Source organism: Panulirus ornatus, chromosome 56, assembly GCF_036320965.1.
Source record: "Panulirus ornatus isolate Po-2019 chromosome 56, ASM3632096v1, whole genome shotgun sequence".
NCBI lineage: Eukaryota > Metazoa > Arthropoda > Malacostraca > Decapoda > Palinuridae > Panulirus > Panulirus ornatus.
Genome location: NC_092279.1, coordinates 23,598,041 through 23,616,684, shown reverse-complemented (window position 1 = coordinate 23,616,684; position 18,644 = coordinate 23,598,041).

Below are 18,644 nucleotides of genomic sequence, written 5' to 3'. Positions count from 1 at the left end.
GATCAGATGTTGTTGAACAACTTCATGTGATCAGATGTTGTTGAACAACTTCATGTGATCGGATGTTGACTCGCTGAACTTTGTAGTACAATCACAAAGGATTAGTTTAGATTCCCCCACCCAACACCCCCACCTCCACCCCAAAAAAAGAAAGAAAAGATGGTTGAGCATCAGAGGTCAGGTCATACCCTCGTCTTGTTATCCTTTTTAATTGGTCTTGCTCTTCGGATCTTAGGACTGTCAACTTGCCAAGGGGTCATTAGAAGTTGTCAACAACGTCAAGTTATACCCAGCAGTCGACTCATCTTCCACGCCTTTTTCAGGTGTGCAAGATATGTTTGAAACCACAGTATATATACACCCACCCACACTCTCTTACTGTATCCTGTGGCTTAGTATGTCCCGTAATACCCCACCTGACTCAGGTATTCCGTGTCACCTTGTGAAAGCTACATTTCCCGACCTTCCGAAGCAGTTATTATAAACAACTAATTCCCTTGGCTTCCTCACTACATCTGAGGTTATAGTCAAATGCTTTTCTTAATTGAGTCTTCTCATTTTACTCTTATCTATTACCTTAAATGACAGTCATCCATCGTTCTAGTTATCAATAACCTGTTTATATACGTTCCTGTATAATAAAGAAGATATTTGCGACACTTCTTTTTTTCTTCTACGTTATTGATACATTTGGACAAGATCTTTTCCCCCGTGTGACGTAATGGTTCCCAGGTATTTGGCTGCTTGTTGTGTTTGCCTGCGGACCCAGGCATTGGCCACAGGTGAGAGGGCTATTGAAGCGACAGTGAGCCACTGATGCGTGGCCTTCATCATCGCTTGTACAGTTCCTTGGGAGTTTCGTCCGGGGTTCCTGCTTGATGCGGGTCGTTGACCTGCTGGCGTCGGGATGGATTGCTTGTTTAGAGATAGTCTCTCTCTCTCTCTCTCTCTCTCTCTCTCTCTCTCTCTCTCTCTCTCTCTCTCTCTCTCTCTCTCTCTCTCTCTCTCTCTCTCTCTCTCTCTCTCTCTCTTTCTCTCACCGTGTCGCAACCGGTGCGCCACTCTTTGTCTCTCTCGGGTGTGCTGGTGTGTGTGTGTGTGTGTGTGTGTGTGTGTGTGTGTGTCTCCAGCCCTGGGTATAAAAGGAAACGGCAGGTGGGTCAGGCCACCATCACCATCACCATCATCATCTGCGAGCGTCAGTCAGTGTGCGAAGTGGTCGGATCTCCATCAACGCCTCCTTCCCTCCTCCCTTGGCCAAAACCTTACCTCGAAGAGCAATGAAATCTGTGAGTTATCCCTCATGTGATGGACACCTGCAGCTCCCACTAGATTGCAGATCCAGCCTCTGCAAGATGCAGTGAACTGCATGACCATTCTCTGTAAGATCTAATAGACTGTATGATTATTCAAGTTCCGGTAGAGATTATACAACCCATTCTCTACAAGATCCAGTAGATTATATAACCAATCTCTACTAAAAGCCTAATACATTATACAACCATTCTCTACAAGTCCTAATACATTATACAACCATTCTCTGCAAGTCCTAATACATTATATAACCATTCTCTACAAGTTTTCAATAACATATATAACCATTTTCTACAAGGTACAATGAATTATACAACCATTTTTCTACAAGGTACAATAGATTATACAGCCATTTTTCTACATGTCCCAATAGATTATACAACCATTTTCTACAATCTCCCATTCATTATACAACCATATACAACAAGTTTCACAAGATAGTACACCCATTCCTTACAAGCTCCGATAGAATACGCAACCATCTTCTACATTCTACAAGTACAAATAGATTATACAACTATCTTCTACAAGTTCCTAATTTGGAATCTACACTATTGTCCATCTGCAAACTCTGAGCCGTTCATTGAAGTCTTAATCACGTCTACATTCTCGTGTACAACAGAAATCCATCTTATACGTTGCTGAAGTGGAATCTACAATATTATCCATCGTGAGGCATATACACATCATTTCCTTCTGTGATTATTACCTTAGAATCGATATATATATATATATATATATATATATATATATATATATATATATATATATATATATATATATATATATATATATATATATATATATATATATATGACTACTACTAATACTATGGGTTAGAAATTAGATTGGACCACCTCTCTCTCTCTCTCTCTCTCTCTCTCTCTCTCTCTCTCTCTCTCTCTCTCTCTCTCTCTCTCTCTCTCTCTCTCTCTTCTCATTTCCTGTCGTTTCCCCCTCAGGTCAAATTCCCTCAGGTCAACTACCTTCACTCCAGGCCCATCTCCCTTCATGTCACCTCCATTCACGCCAGGTCACCACCCATCACTCGATGTACACCACCCATCACTCCAGGTCACCTCCCTTCACTCCAGATCACCACACCTTCCCATTTCCACAGGTCCTGGTCGCGGCGACAGTGGCCCTCGCGTTCCTGGCCGTAGCCCACGCCGGGCTGATCAGCCACGGCGAAGGAGTTGGCGGCGGTTTCGTGGGCGGGTTCTCAGGTTACGGTTACGACGGCAACTTTGGCGGCAGCGGTGGTTACGACGGGAACTACGGGGGCGGTAGCTACGGCGGCGCCTACGGAGGCTTCGGAGGCTACGGGGGTGGGAGTTACGGAGGTGGCTATGGCGGTGGCTACGGAGGCGGTGGGTTCGGTGCCTATGGTGGAAGTCTTGTAGGGAGTCGGTGAGTATAAGGGATCGAAGAGTCTTTTAAGAGATTCAGATTCTATTTAGAAAAAAGAAATGTTCCATTTTCAGCTTCGTAAGGTTTTTTCTTATGTCTTGGTGATCAATATTCAAAGTTTTAAGTTTCAAATTCTCTAATATTTCAATTCACAAGTTCACGAACTTTAGTTTTCTCTAATTATGATTCACACACACACACACACACACACACACACACACACACACACACCGCATAGCTTTTTCTATGAAAAATTTCACGTGTCATTTTGACGAGGTTGTCAAGATTCTAGATTTATCACTCAAGCTTCAAAGCTTATATTTGTCGTGATTGAAAAGTTTCGACAAGTTAGAAATTGCAAAGACTTACTATCAAAGTTGTGAGTTCGTTGTTCTAAAGATCTTAGATTTTCTGTATTTTTCAGCTTTTCTAAGTACTGAAAGCTTATCTGTTAAGATGTCAAGCTTAATCCCTTCTGTCTCAATTCTAACTTTTTTTAAAAATTTTATGCCTTTTTTTTCATGTGACTAAAATCAAAATCATCATCTTTAAATTTTGCTTTTCTGTGTAATGAGATACAGAAATGATACTATACATCATATATGACCTAGACATTCATCATACATCATGTATGACCCAGACATTCATTATACATCATGTATGACCCAGATATTCATCATACATCAGTATGAATATATCCTAACCTCAACAGTGACTGATAGCGTATGGACTGTATCTAACACCCCCATGCATTGTTCTATGAAGAGAAATATTCTCATGAATGCCATCTACATAACCAAAACACTCCGGCATCTCTCTCATAGGTCAAGCTAGAAGTAACAACCTATAACCAGTGTCTGTAAACTCTCTTCTTTCTCTACCCACTTCAACTGATTGATATGAATATGAGAAGGATTAATTGAACTTCAATATCTAACATCAAAATCATCTGACACTCATGTTGACTGGATGGTTATTTAAGCTTTTGGCTTATCAGCAGCTAGGGTTCATTAAAGCCATCAACGTCAAGTTATAATCACCAATCGTAGTGATGAACACCTTCTCCAAGTGCTCAAGATCCTCCTAAGACCATAATACTTACTCTCTCTACCTACATGGCTCATGGTCATTGAGCATCAGCTGGCTACCATTCTAAGCCGATTTCTTTCGCTTCTTTCTTAGGTACCATCGGTGAAGCTGCTGACAGATGGACGTGCTGGACCACAAACCTCAGAGGAACCTTACTGAAATAAAGCTAGATTTCGAGATAATGTAGTTTGCCTTTCCTGTGTTCAAGGTGTGCGATTGTGGCTGGATGCTTAGAAGTGACCTAAATGGAAGCGATAAAAGAGATAAGAAATGCAGGAGTCTAACATTACGATTATAAAAACTCCTCCAAACATATATATACACGTGTATGTGCCTGCGTCCACACACGCAAATATATATATATATATATATATATATGTATGTATATGTATGCGGCAGGGGTGTGTGATGTCTCCATGGTTGTTTAATTTGTTTATGGATGGGGTTGTTAGGGAGGTAAATGCAAGAGTCCTGGAAAGAGGGGCAAGTATGAAGTCTGTTGGGGATGAGAGAGCTTGGGAAGTGAGTCAGTTGTTGTTCGCTGATGATACAGCGCTGGTGGCTGATTCATGTGAGAAACTGCAGAAGCTGGTGACTGAGTTTGGTAAAGTGTGTGGAAGAAGAAAGTTAAGAGTAAATGTGAATAAGAGCAAGGTTATTAGGTACAGTAGGGTTGAGGGTCAAGTCAATTGGGAGGTGAGTTTGAATGGAGAAAAACTGGAGGAAGTGAAGTGTTTTAGATATCTGGGAGTGGATCTGTCAGCGGATGGAACCATGGAAGCGGAAGTGGATCATAGGGTGGGGGAGGGGGCGAAAATTTTGGGAGCCTTGAAAAATGTGTGGAAGTCGAGAACATTATCTCGGAAAGCAAAAATGGGTATGTTTGAAGGAATAGTGGTTCCAACAATGTTGTATGGTTGCGAGGCGTGGGCTATGGATAGAGTTGTGCGCAGGAGGATGGATGTGCTGGAAATGAGATGTTTGAGGACAATGTGTGGTGTGAGGTGGTTTGATCGAGTAAGTAACGTAAGGGTAAGAGAGATGTGTGGAAATAAAAAGAGCATGGTTGAGAGAGCAGAAGAGGGTGTTTTGAAATGGTTTGGGCACATGGAGAGAATGAGTGAGGAAAGATTGACCAAGAGGATATATGTGTCGGAGGTGGAGGGAACGAGGAGAAGAGGGAGACCAAATTGGAGGTGGAAAGATGGAGTGAAAAAGATTTTGTGTGATCGGGGCCTGAACATGCAGGAGGGTGTAAGGAGGGCAAGGAATAGAGTGAATTGGAGCGATGTGGTATACAGGGGTTGACGTGCTGTCAGTGGAGTAAATCAAGGCATGTGAAGCGTCTGGGGTAAACCATGGAAAGCTGTGTAGGTATGTATATTTGCGTGTGTGGACGTGTGTATGTACATGTGTATGGGGGGGGGTTGGGCCATTTCTTTCGTCTGTTTCCTTGCGCTACCTCGCAAACACGGGAGACAGCGACAAAGTATAAAAAAAAAAAAAAAAAAAAAAAATATATATATATATATATATATATATATATATATATATATATATATATATATATATATATATATATATATATATATATATATATATATATATATACATAGGCACATGTACATATTTAAGCTTCCGTGGAGCAAATGTTTAGCGCTGAGACACACGAATCTCATGGACCCATGTTCGAGTCTCGAGCAGGGCAGACAGCTAGCAGGAAGCCAAGATGTTCTACCTCCCCTCTGAGGCTGGGCAACAGCTTGAGTACCCAGCATAAATCAGTCGACCATTTATAAAGTCACACAAGGTTAAGAGGCAGGATAATTACGAGTGTAAAACTCTCCCTACCTAACAGGCAAATAGTAATTACATAGTAATCACACACACACACACACACACACACACACACACACACACACACACACGACAGACCCTCTAAAAAGACATATGAATTAAATCGAAGTGTCTGCAACAGACTCTTCTTCACCCACAACACACTCCTGTTAAGTCTACTTTAAAAAAATTCTTAGTTTCTTTTATGACAAAGTATCGTTTGAAAGCTCTCTGTGTGATGTTCTAATTCTATATAATGTGTATAGGTAGAGTCTTTAGAATTAGAATGGTATAAGTGCGAGAGTAGTATGAGGTAATATATGTGGCCTAGTATACATGTGTGAGTATGTCAAGGTTGTGTGATGCCAATCATGATTTTGTGGTGATGGGATGACATGAGATGAGATTGAGGTGGAGTAATTGATTGATTGTGTGTGTGTGTGTGTGTGTGTGTGTGTGTGTGTGTGTGTGTGTGTGTGTGTGTGTTTGTGTGCAGTAACCATGAGAAAATAAGATTGAAATTGATGCAGTTTCTGTTACGAAGATGATGCTGGATAGAATAATGGCAAGCAGCTTAGACGATAAACGTAACACTAAAATGTTGAAAGTAAATGCTAATAAATGCTAAGACTCTAGCTTTTGGAAGGGTATGGGGGAGATGACAGTGTGGCAACAGTCTAGATGAGGGAACACTGGATCTTTGTGGGTTAAGTTAGGTGTGTAGAAGTTGAATTCAGTTAAGATTATAGAGAGTGATGGAAAGTTAAAGTAAGGAGTGGACTTATATACGAGGGAAAAGTTAAACTCAGTAAGGATTATGGAGAGTGGGAGAAAGTTGAAAAGTAAGGAGTGGACTCATACGAGAGAGAAAATATTAGTAGTGGACGAGAAAATCTAGGATATGGAAAAAGGATAAAAGTCTAGAGTGCTCAAGATGTTTGCAGAAAGGAGTACACTTGTCCCAGTGCTGATGTGTGGCTACGAGACCCAGGTGTATATACGACATGACAGGCCAGATATAAGAGCATTACACACGGGGTAACTTACATGTTATGCTTAGAATCGGAAGGACAAACACAGCCAAAAAGATGAAGATGTGAGACGGATATACGGTGCGAAATGATTGTTTAAAGACAACGAAAGAAGACGCATGGAGAATGTGGGACTCATGGCAGATGACTGGTTGATCAAGGAGAGATGTATATATGTATATATATATATAACAGTAAAGACGGCGATGAAAGGAAGAGAAAAGAAAAGAAGACGAAAGTGAAGTTTGCAGCGAGAGTACATGGGAGTACACGGAAAGACATAGGAATACATGGCAGTACATGGGAGTACTTGGTGGTACATTGGAGTACACAGAAGTACATGGCAGTACATGGAGTACATAGGAGTATATGGTAGTACATGAAAGTACATGGCAAAGACAGAGAAGCGGTCCATCAGCCCATATCTAGACCTTATGTATTTCTAACTTAAATCTACACTATACAGATGGTCGAGATAAAGGTAGACGATTTCTTAGAATTTAATATGATGAAAACAAAAGAAGAGGTCCTACTGAAAGCACTTCATGCAGTGTCCCATTATCTTCCGCACTTCACTGCAGTCGATTCGAACCGGGAACATTTCAGAGAAAGATACAGGAAAAGGAAAGACTCAGGTGGGTGGGGAAGGGGGATCAGGGTGCGTAATGGGAGGGCTGGCTTTCTTGCACAGAAGATGGCGTCAACAATGCTGATATGTTGGCCTCGACCAAAAGTAACAAAGTGACAAAGTAGTAAGGAGTTTTGGACTCACAATAAGTTCTCTATATGATGGTTTGATTTAGCCTCATCATGCTCATCCAAGACATCTTTCTTCTTTTTCCTAGGTTACTATATGGGAGTGACTATATGAGGGTGATTAGAAGTCGTGTCTGTTACGTTCATGTTTGGAAAAAAAAAAAGAAGATATCTTGTAGTGAGTGTTCACATATCTTGATAATCATATCTTATCTTAATGTTTATATTGTATCAAGACATTCGTCATAAAATACAATATCTAACTGTATAAGATAAAGGATAGATAAACTGCATCTTCTTGTATCAGATACTGTATTGTATTCTGTAAAATCTGTCACTCCTTTTCAGAAAAAGGATAAACAAACTGCATTTCGTTTTATCAGGTACTGTATTGTATTTTGTTAAATCTGTCATTCTTTTTCAATGATGAACTGAATGAAGAAAGACAGAATTTTATGGGTTTTTCACACTATTTGGCTTAACTTCATTATGATAAATCATACTCCTTAACTTCATTATAATGAATCATACTCTCATTCAGACGTACAGAGTCGACAGACTGTTAACACATCCAACTTGTTTAAAAAAAAAAAAAAGAATTCACATATGAAACCCAGTCATTTATTGTGCTACTTAAGGGGGAGGGAGACCAGACAACTCTTAGTGTAATCTATAGATATGAGGGAGGGAGGGAAACGGCGATTTACAAAGATACACAGACATGTCAAACTTCGTAAACCATAAAGAGCAAATACGTTTATCTTTCCTTTTCTTTGTAGCCTCACGATGTGTGGTGATGGTTTGCCTGCCACTCGACTTGATTTTCGTGGTGTCTTTAGCAGTCTGTCGATTCAGTAAGATTTAGAACTTTGAATGCCATGACTTTGACAACACCAGTAAGGAATCCAGTCACAGGTTATTGATTGAGAGAGAAAGAGACCTTGTGGAGATCGAACTTTGGACGAAATATGAGAGAGAGAAAAAGAAGTAGGCTAAAAAGATGTAAGAGAGAGAGAGAGAGAGAGAGAGAGAGAGAGAGAGAGAGAGAGAGAGAGAGAGAGAGAGAGAGAGAGAGAGAGAGAGAGAGAGAGAGAGAGAGAGAGAGAAATGAAATTTTGCCTGGTTGAAAGTAAATGGAAACCATAACAAGACCGGGAGAAAAACAGACATCACAACGGCTCATCCTCGTGTTGCCGACGGCTGCATCGTACTTATGCGACGTCATGGCTCGCCCGAATATCTTGTCTCTCAGCCGATGGTCAAGGTGCTCAAGTAACCAGCGCTGGCAGCCAGAAAACGGGAATCACTTTCTAAAAGAAGGAACAGAGCAAGGAGCCAAGTGAGGAATGTTCCCTCGAAGGCTCAGTCGTCTGTTCTTGTCGCTACCTTGCTCTCGTGAGAAATAGCGATCATGTATGAATATGATATAATATATATATATATATATATATATATATATATATATATGTGTGTGTGTGTGTGTGTGTGTGTGTATGTGTTTTTAAGGCAGAGAATACTAGCAATTACCGCTTGCGTATCATTTTATTCACTCATCTCCTTTACATACGTGATGACACGTCGCCTTAGCGACCCACTCTACCGTCCGTAGCCATAACCTGGAACAAATATAAGATAACTGACCAACAAACACACAATTATTGCTCAGGGAACTTATACATATCTTTATCGTACTCCAGTTGCCTATAGGTATATATATATATATATATACACACAGTCATAGCGAGGCTAAGTTGCGCTCCATTTGCATATACAGTCGTGTCTTACATTGGAGTTCCGCTTGTGTTTGTGTATACAGTCATATCATAAGGTGTTCCTATCTGCATATACGGTGAAGTTCTGTTCTTATTTGTATATACCGTCATGCCTCAGGAAGAGGTTTTGTTCCTAGCCTGAATCTTCGTCCCTAAGTCCTAGCATTTCGAGTAGCTGTTACCTACTTGTATATACACCAGAGTGTTGTGAGAGTGAGTTAAGGGGTCAGAGTGTTGTGAAAGTGAGTTAAGGGGTCAGAGTTTTGTGAAAGTGAGTTAAGGGGTCAGAGTTTTGTGAAAGTGAGTTAAGGGGTCAGAGTTTTGTGAAAGTGAGTTAAGGGGTCAGAGTGTTGTGAGAGTGAGTTAAGGGGTCAGAGTGTTGTGAAAGTGAGTTAAGGGGTCAGAGTTTTGTGAAAGTGAGTTAAGGGGTCAGAGTTTTGTGAAAGTGAGTTAAGGGGTCAGAGTGTTGTGAAAGTGAGTTAAGGGGTCAGAGTTTTGTGAAAGTGAGTTAAGGGGTCAGAGTTTTGTGAAAGTGAGTTAAGGGGTCAGAGTTTTGTGAAAGTGAGTTAAGGGGTCAGAGTGTTGTGAGAGTGAGTTAAGGGGTCAGAGTGTTGTGAGAGTGAGTTAAGGGGTCAGAGTGTTGTGAAAGTGAGTTAAGGGGTCAGAGTTTTGTGAAAGTGAGTTAAGGGGTCAGAGTGTTGTGAGAGTGAGTTAAGGGGTCAGAGTTTTGTGAAAGTGAGTTAAGGGGTCAGAGTGTTGTGAAAGTGAGTTAAGGGGTCAGAGTGTTGTAAGAGTGAGTTAAGGGGTCAGAGTTTTGTGAAAGTGAGTTAAGGGGTCAGAGTGTTGTGAAAGTGAGTTAAGGGGTCAGAGTTTTGTGAAAGTGAGTTAAGGGGTCAGAGTTTTGTGAAAGTGAGTTAAGGGGTCAGAGTTTTGTGAAAGTGAGTTAAGGGGTCAGAGTTTTGTGAAAGTGAGTTAAGGGGTCAGAGTTTTGTGAAAGTGAGTTAAGGGGTCAGAGTTTTGTGAAAGTGAGTTAAGGGGTCAGAGTTTTGTGAAAGTGAGTTAAGGGGTCAGAGTTTTGTGAAAGTGAGTTAAGGGGTCAGAGTTTTGTGAAAGTGAGTTAAGGGGTCAGAGTGTTGTAAGAGTGAGTTAAGGGGTCAGAGTGTTGTGAGAGTGAGTTAAGGGGTCAGAGTGTTGTGAGAGTGAGTTAAGGGGTCAGAGTGTTGTGAGAGTGAGTTAAGGGGTCAGAGTGTTGTGAGAGTGAGTTAAGGGGTCAGAGTGTTGTGAGAGTGAGTTAAGGGGTCAGAGTGTTGTGAGAGTGAGTTAAGGGGTCAGAGTGTTGTGAAAGTGAGTTAAGGGGTCAGAGTTTTGTGAAAGTGAGTTAAGGGGTCAGAGTGTTGTGAAAGTGAGTTAAGGGGTCAGAGTGTTGTGAGAGTGAGTTAAGGGGTCAGAGTGTTGTGAAAGTGAGTTAAGGGGTCAGAGTGTTGTGAGAGTGAGTTAAGGGGTCAGAGTGTTGTGAAAGTGAGTTAAGGGGTCAGAGTTTTGTGAAAGTGAGTTAAGGGGTCAGAGTGTTGTGAGAGTGAGTTAAGGGGTCAGAGTGTTGTGAGAGTGAGTTAAGGGGTCAGAGTGTTGTAAGAGTGAGTTAAGGGGTCAGAGTGTTGTGAAAGTGAGTTAAGGGGTCAGAGTTTTGTGAAAGTGAGTTAAGGGGTCAGAGTGTTGTGAGAGTGAGTTAAGGGGTCAGAGTGTTGTGAGAGTGAGTTAAGGGGTCAGAGTTTTGTGAAAGTGAGTTAAGGGGTCAGAGTTTTGTGAAAGTGAGTTAAGGGGTCAGAGTTTTGTGAAAGTGAGTTAAGGGGTCAGAGTGTTGTGAAAGTGAGTTAAGGGGTCAGAGTTTTGTGAAAGTGAGTTAAGGGGTCAGAGTTTTGTGAAAGTGAGTTAAGGGGTCAGAGTTTTGTGAAAGTGAGTTAAGGGGTCAGAGTTTTGTGAAAGTGAGTTAAGGGGTCAGAGTGTTGTGAGAGTGAGTTAAGGGGTCAGAGTTTTGTGAAAGTGAGTTAAGGGGTCAGAGTTTTGTGAAAGTGAGTTAAGGGGTCAGAGTTTTGTGAAAGTGAGTTAAGGGGTCAGAGTTTTGTGAAAGTGAGTTAAGGGGTCAGAGTTTTGTGAAAGTGAGTTAAGGGGTCAGAGTTTTGTGAAAGTGAGTTAAGGGGTCAGAGTGTTGTGAAAGTGAGTTAAGGGGTCAGAGTTTTGTGAAAGTGAGTTAAGGGGTCAGAGTGTTGTGAGAGTGAGTTAAGGGGTCAGAGTGTTGTGAGAGTGAGTTAAGGGGTCAGAGTGTTGTGAAAGTGAGTTAAGGGGTCAGAGTGTTGTGAAAGTGAGTTAAGGGGTCAGAGTGTTGTGAGAGTGAGTTAAGGGGTCAGAGTGTTGTGAGAGTGAGTTAAGGGGTCAGAGTGTTGTGAGAGTGAGTTAAGGGGTCAGAGTTTTGTGAAAGTGAGTTAAGGGGTCAGAGTGTTGTGAGAGTGAGTTAAGGGGTCAGAGTGTTGTGAAAGTGAGTTAAGGGGTCAGAGTGTTGTGAGAGTGAGTTAAGGGGTCAGAGTGTTGTGAGAGTGAGTTAAGGGGTCAGAGTGTTGTGAAAGTGAGTTAAGGGGTCAGAGTTTTGTGAAAGTGAGTTAAGGGGTCAGAGTGTTGTGAGAGTGAGTTAAGGGGTCAGAGTTTTGTGAAAGTGAGTTAAGGGGTCAGAGTTTTGTGAAAGTGAGTTAAGGGGTCAGAGTTTTGTGAAAGTGAGTTAAGGGGTCAGAGTGTTGTGAGAGTGAGTTAAGGGGTCAGAGTGTTGTGAAAGTGAGTTAAGGGGTCAGAGTGTTGTGAGAGTGAGTTAAGGGGTCAGAGTTTTGTGAAAGTGAGTTAAGGGGTCAGAGTGTTGTGAGAGTGAGTTAAGGGGTCAGAGTTTTGTGAAAGTGAGTTAAGGGGTCAGAGTGTTGTGAGAGTGAGTTAAGGGGTCAGAGTGTTGTGAAAGTGAGTTAAGGGGTCAGAGTGTTGTAAGAGTGAGTTAAGGGGTCAGAGTGTTGTGAAAGTGAGTTAAGGGGTCAGAGTTTTGTGAAAGTGAGTTAAGGGGTCAGAGTGTTGTGAAAGTGAGTTAAGGGGTCAGAGTGTTGTGAAAGTGAGTTAAGGGGTCAGAGTGTTGTGAAAGTGAGTTAAGGGGTCAGAGTGTTGTGAAAGTGAGTTAAGGGGTCAGAGTGTTGTGAAAGTGAGTTAAGGGGTCAGAGTTTTGTGAAAGTGAGTTAAGGGGTCAGAGTTTTGTGAAAGTGAGTTAAGGGGTCAGAGTTTTGTGAAAGTGAGTTAAGGGGTCAGAGTGTTGTGAGAGTGAGTTAAGGGGTCAGAGTTTTGTGAAAGTGAGTTAAGGGGTCAGAGTGTTGTGAAAGTGAGTTAAGGGGTCAGAGTGTTGTGAAAGTGAGTTAAGGGGTCAGAGTTTTGTGAAAGTGAGTTAAGGGGTCAGAGTGTTGTGAAAGTGAGTTAAGGGGTCAGAGTGTTGTGAGAGTGAGTTAAGGGGTCAGAGTTTTGTGAAAGTGAGTTAAGGGGTCAGAGTGTTGTGAAAGTGAGTTAAGGGGTCAGAGTTTTGTGAAAGTGAGTTAAGGGGTCAGAGTTTTGTGAAAGTGAGTTAAGGGGTCAGAGTTTTGTGAAAGTGAGTTAAGGGGTCAGAGTGTTGTGAGAGTGAGTTAAGGGGTCAGAGTTTTGTGAAAGTGAGTTAAGGGGTCAGAGTGTTGTAAGAGTGAGTTAAGGGGTCAGAGTTTTGTGAAAGTGAGTTAAGGGGTCAGAGTTTTGTGAAAGTGAGTTAAGGGGTCAGAGTTTTGTGAAAGTGAGTTAAGGGGTCAGAGTTTTGTGAAAGTGAGTTAAGGGGTCAGAGTTTTGTGAAAGTGAGTTAAGGGGTCAGAGTGTTGTGAGAGTGAGTTAAGGGGTCAGAGTGTTGTGAAAGTGAGTTAAGGGGTCAGAGTGTTGTGAGAGTGAGTTAAGGGGTCAGAGTGTTGTGAGAGTGAGTTAAGGGGTCAGAGTTTTGTGAAAGTGAGTTAAGGGGTCAGAGTTTTGTGAAAGTGAGTTAAGGGGTCAGAGTTTTGTGAAAGTGAGTTAAGGGGTCAGAGTGTTGTGAGAGTGAGTTAAGGGGTCAGAGTTTTGTGAAAGTGAGTTAAGGGGTCAGAGTTTTGTGAAAGTGAGTTAAGGGGTCAGAGTTTTGTGAAAGTGAGTTAAGGGGTCAGAGTTTTGTGAAAGTGAGTTAAGGGGTCAGAGTTTTGTGAAAGTGAGTTAAGGGGTCAGAGTTTTGTGAAAGTGAGTTAAGGGGTCAGAGTTTTGTGAAAGTGAGTTAAGGGGTCAGAGTTTTGTGAAAGTGAGTTAAGGGGTCAGAGTTTTGTGAAAGTGAGTTAAGGGGTCAGAGTTTTGTGAAAGTGAGTTAAGGGGTCAGAGTTTTGTGAAAGTGAGTTAAGGGGTCAGAGTTTTGTGAAAGTGAGTTAAGGGGTCAGAGTTTTGTGAAAGTGAGTTAAGGGGTCAGAGTTTTGTGAAAGTGAGTTAAGGGGTCAGAGTTTTGTGAAAGTGAGTTAAGGGGTCAGAGTGTTGTGAGAGTGAGTTAAGGGGTCAGAGTGTTGTGAAAGTGAGTTAAGGGGTCAGAGTGTTGTGAGAGTGAGTTAAGGGGTCAGAGTTTTGTGAAAGTGAGTTAAGGGGTCAGAGTTTTGTGAAAGTGAGTTAAGGGGTCAGAGTTTTGTGAAAGTGAGTTAAGGGGTCAGAGTGTTGTGAGAGTGAGTTAAGGGGTCAGAGTGTTGTGAAAGTGAGTTAAGGGGTCAGAGTTTTGTGAAAGTGAGTTAAGGGGTCAGAGTTTTGTGAAAGTGAGTTAAGGGGTCAGAGTTTTGTGAAAGTGAGTTAAGGGGTCAGAGTTTTGTGAAAGTGAGTTAAGGGGTCAGAGTTTTGTGAAAGTGAGTTAAGGGGTCAGAGTTTTGTGAAAGTGAGTTAAGGGGTCAGAGTGTTGTGAGAGTGAGTTAAGGGGTCAGAGTGTTGTGAAAGTGAGTTAAGGGGTCAGAGTTTTGTGAAAGTGAGTTAAGGGGTCAGAGTTTTGTGAAAGTGAGTTAAGGGGTCAGAGTTTTGTGAAAGTGAGTTAAGGGGTCAGAGTTTTGTGAAAGTGAGTTAAGGGGTCAGAGTGTTGTGAGAGTGAGTTAAGGGGTCAGAGTTTTGTGAAAGTGAGTTAAGGGGTCAGAGTTTTGTGAAAGTGAGTTAAGGGGTCAGAGTTTTGTGAAAGTGAGTTAAGGGGTCAGAGTTTTGTGAAAGTGAGTTAAGGGGTCAGAGTTTTGTGAAAGTGAGTTAAGGGGTCAGAGTTTTGTGAAAGTGAGTTAAGGGGTCAGAGTTTTGTGAAAGTGAGTTAAGGGGTCAGAGTGTTGTGAAAGTGAGTTAAGGGGTCAGAGTTTTGTGAAAGTGAGTTAAGGGGTCAGAGTGTTGTGAGAGTGAGTTAAGGGGTCAGAGTGTTGTGAAAGTGAGTTAAGGGGTCAGAGTGTTGTGAAAGTGAGTTAAGGGGTCAGAGTTTTGTGAAAGTGAGTTAAGGGGTCAGAGTGTTGTGAAAGTGAGTTAAGGGGTCAGAGTGTTGTGAAAGTGAGTTAAGGGGTCAGAGTGTTGTGAGAGTGAGTTAAGGGGTCAGAGTGTTGTGAAAGTGAGTTAAGGGGTCAGAGTTTTGTGAAAGTGAGTTAAGGGGTCAGAGTTTTGTGAAAGTGAGTTAAGGGGTCAGAGTTTTGTGAAAGTGAGTTAAGGGGTCAGAGTTTTGTGAAAGTGAGTTAAGGGGTCAGAGTTTTGTGAAAGTGAGTTAAGGGGTCAGAGTGTTGTGAGAGTGAGTTAAGGGGTCAGAGTGTTGTGAAAGTGAGTTAAGGGGTCAGAGTTTTGTGAAAGTGAGTTAAGGGGTCAGAGTGTTGTGAGAGTGAGTTAAGGGGTCAGAGTGTTGTGAGAGTGAGTTAAGGGGTCAGAGTTTTGTGAAAGTGAGTTAAGGGGTCAGAGTTTTGTGAAAGTGAGTTAAGGGGTCAGAGTGTTGTGAAAGTGAGTTAAGGGGTCAGAGTTTTGTGAAAGTGAGTTAAGGGGTCAGAGTGTTGTGAAAGTGAGTTAAGGGGTCAGAGTTTTGTGAAAGTGAGTTAAGGGGTCAGAGTGTTGTGAGAGTGAGTTAAGGGGTCAGAGTTTTGTGAAAGTGAGTTAAGGGGTCAGAGTGTTGTGAGAGTGAGTTAAGGGGTCAGAGTGTTGTGAAAGTGAGTTAAGGGGTCAGAGTGTTGTGAAAGTGAGTTAAGGGGTCAGAGTTTTGTGAAAGTGAGTTAAGGGGTCAGAGTTTTGTGAAAGTGAGTTAAGGGGTCAGAGTGTTGTGAGAGTGAGTTAAGGGGTCAGAGTGTTGTGAAAGTGAGTTAAGGGGTCAGAGTTTTGTGAAAGTGAGTTAAGGGGTCAGAGTTTTGTGAAAGTGAGTTAAGGGGTCAGAGTTTTGTGAAAGTGAGTTAAGGGGTCAGAGTGTTGTGAAAGTGAGTTAAGGGGTCAGAGTTTTGTGAAAGTGAGTTAAGGGGTCAGAGTTTTGTGAAAGTGAGTTAAGGGGTCAGAGTGTTGTGAAAGTGAGTTAAGGGGTCAGAGTGTTGTGAGAGTGAGTTAAGGGGTCAGAGTTTTGTGAAAGTGAGTTAAGGGGTCAGAGTTTTGTGAAAGTGAGTTAAGGGGTCAGAGTTTTGTGAAAGTGAGTTAAGGGGTCAGAGTGTTGTGAAAGTGAGTTAAGGGGTCAGAGTTTTGTGAAAGTGAGTTAAGGGGTCAGAGTGTTGTGAGAGTGAGTTAAGGGGTCAGAGTGTTGTGAAAGTGAGTTAAGGGGTCAGAGTGTTGTGAAAGTGAGTTAAGGGGTCAGAGTTTTGTGAAAGTGAGTTAAGGGGTCAGAGTTTTGTGAAAGTGAGTTAAGGGGTCAGAGTGTTGTAAGAGTGAGTTAAGGGGTCAGAGTGTTGTGAAAGTGAGTTAAGGGGTCAGAGTTTTGTGAAAGTGAGTTAAGGGGTCAGAGTGTTGTGAAAGTGAGTTAAGGGGTCAGAGTTTTGTGAAAGTGAGTTAAGGGGTCAGAGTGTTGTGAGAGTGAGTTAAGGGGTCAGAGTTTTGTGAAAGTGAGTTAAGGGGTCAGAGTTTTGTGAAAGTGAGTTAAGGGGTCAGAGTTTTGTGAAAGTGAGTTAAGGGGTCAGAGTTTTGTGAAAGTGAGTTAAGGGGTCAGAGTTTTGTGAAAGTGAGTTAAGGGGTCAGAGTTTTGTGAAAGTGAGTTAAGGGGTCAGAGTTTTGTGAAAGTGAGTTAAGGGGTCAGAGTGTTGTGAAAGTGAGTTAATGTGAAAGTGAGTTAAGGGGTCAGAGTTTTGTGAAAGTGAGTTAAGGGGTCAGAGTGTTGTGAAAGTGAGTTAAGGGGTCAGAGTTTTGTGAAAGTGAGTTAAGGGGTCAGAGTGTTGTAAGAGTGAGTTAAGGGGTCAGAGTGTTGTGAGAGTGAGTTAAGGGGTCAGAGTTTTGTGAAAGTGAGTTAAGGGGTCAGAGTTTTGTGAAAGTGAGTTAAGGGGTCAGAGTTTTGTGAAAGTGAGTTAAGGGGTCAGAGTGTTGTGAAAGTGAGTTAAGGGGTCAGAGTTTTGTGAAAGTGAGTTAAGGGGTCAGAGTTTTGTGAAAGTGAGTTAAGGGGTCAGAGTTTTGTGAAAGTGAGTTAAGGGGTCAGAGTGTTGTGAGAGTGAGTTAAGGGGTCAGAGTGTTGTGAGAGTGAGTTAAGGGGTCAGAGTTTTGTGAAAGTGAGTTAAGGGGTCAGAGTGTTGTGAAAGTGAGTTAAGGGGTCAGAGTTTTGTGAAAGTGAGTTAAGGGGTCAGAGTGTTGTGAAAGTGAGTTAAGGGGTCAGAGTTTTGTGAAAGTGAGTTAAGGGGTCAGAGTTTTGTGAAAGTGAGTTAAGGGGTCAGAGTTTTGTGAAAGTGAGTTAATGTGAAAGTGAGTTAAGGGGTCAGAGTGTTGTGAGAGTGAGTTAAGGGGTCAGAGTTTTGTGAAAGTGAGTTAAGGGGTCAGAGTTTTGTGAAAGTGAGTTAAGGGGTCAGAGTTTTGTGAAAGTGAGTTAAGGGGTCAGAGTGTTGTGAAAGTGAGTTAAGGGGTCAGAGTTTTGTGAAAGTGAGTTAAGGGGTCAGAGTGTTGTGAGAGTGAGTTAAGGGGTCAGAGTTTTGTGAAAGTGAGTTAAGGGGTCAGAGTGTTGTGAGAGTGAGTTAAGGGGTCAGAGTTTTGTGAAAGTGAGTTAAGGGGTCAGAGTGTTGTGAAAGTGAGTTAAGGGGTCAGAGTGTTGTGAGAGTGAGTTAAGGGGTCAGAGTGTTGTGAAAGTGAGTTAAGGGGTCAGAGTTTTGTGAAAGTGAGTTAAGGGGTCAGAGTGTTGTGAGAGTGAGTTAAGGGGTCAGAGTTTTGTGAAAGTGAGTTAAGGGGTCAGAGTGTTGTGAAAGTGAGTTAAGGGGTCAGAGTGTTGTGAGAGTGAGTTAAGGGGTCAGAGTGTTGTGAAAGTGAGTTAAGGGGTCAGAGTGTTGTGAAAGTGAGTTAAGGGGTCAGAGTGTTGTGAGAGTGAGTTAAGGGGTCAGAGTGTTGTGAAAGTGAGTTAAGGGGTCAGAGTGTTGTGAAAGTGAGTTAAGGGGTCAGAGTGTTGTGAGAGTGAGTTAAGGGGTCAGAGTGTTGTGAGAGTGAGTTAAGGGGTCAGAGTTTTGTGAAAGTGAGTTAAGGGGTCAGAGTTTTGTGAAAGTGAGTTAAGGGGTCAGAGTTTTGTGAAAGTGAGTTAAGGGGTCAGAGTGTTGTGAGAGTGAGTTAAGGGGTCAGAGTTTTGTGAAAGTGAGTTAAGGGGTCAGAGTTTTGTGAAAGTGAGTTAAGGGGTCAGAGTGTTGTGAAAGTGAGTTAAGGGGTCAGAGTTTTGTGAAAGTGAGTTAAGGGGTCAGAGTGTTGTGAAAGTGAGTTAAGGGGTCAGAGTGTTGTGAGAGTGAGTTAAGGGGTCAGAGTTTTGTGAAAGTGAGTTAAGGGGTCAGAGTGTTGTGAGAGTGAGTTAAGGGGTCAGAGTGTTGTGAGAGTGAGTTAAGGGGTCAGAGTTTTGTGAAAGTGAGTTAAGGGGTCAGAGTGTTGTGAAAGTGAGTTAAGGGGTCAGAGTTTTGTGAAAGTGAGTTAAGGGGTCAGAGTGTTGTGAAAGTGAGTTAAGGGGTCAGAGTGTTGTGAAAGTGAGTTAAGGGGTCAGAGTGTTGTGAGAGTGAGTTAAGGGGTCAGAGTGTTGTGAAAGTGAGTTAAGGGGTCAGAGTGTTGTGAGAGTGAGTTAAGGGGTCAGAGTGTTGTGAGAGTGAGTTAAGGGGTCAGAGTGTTGTGAGAGTGAGTTAAGGGGTCAGAGTGTTGTGAAAGTGAGTTAAGGGGTCAGAGTGTTGTGAGAGTGAGTTAAGGGGTCAGAGTTTTGTGA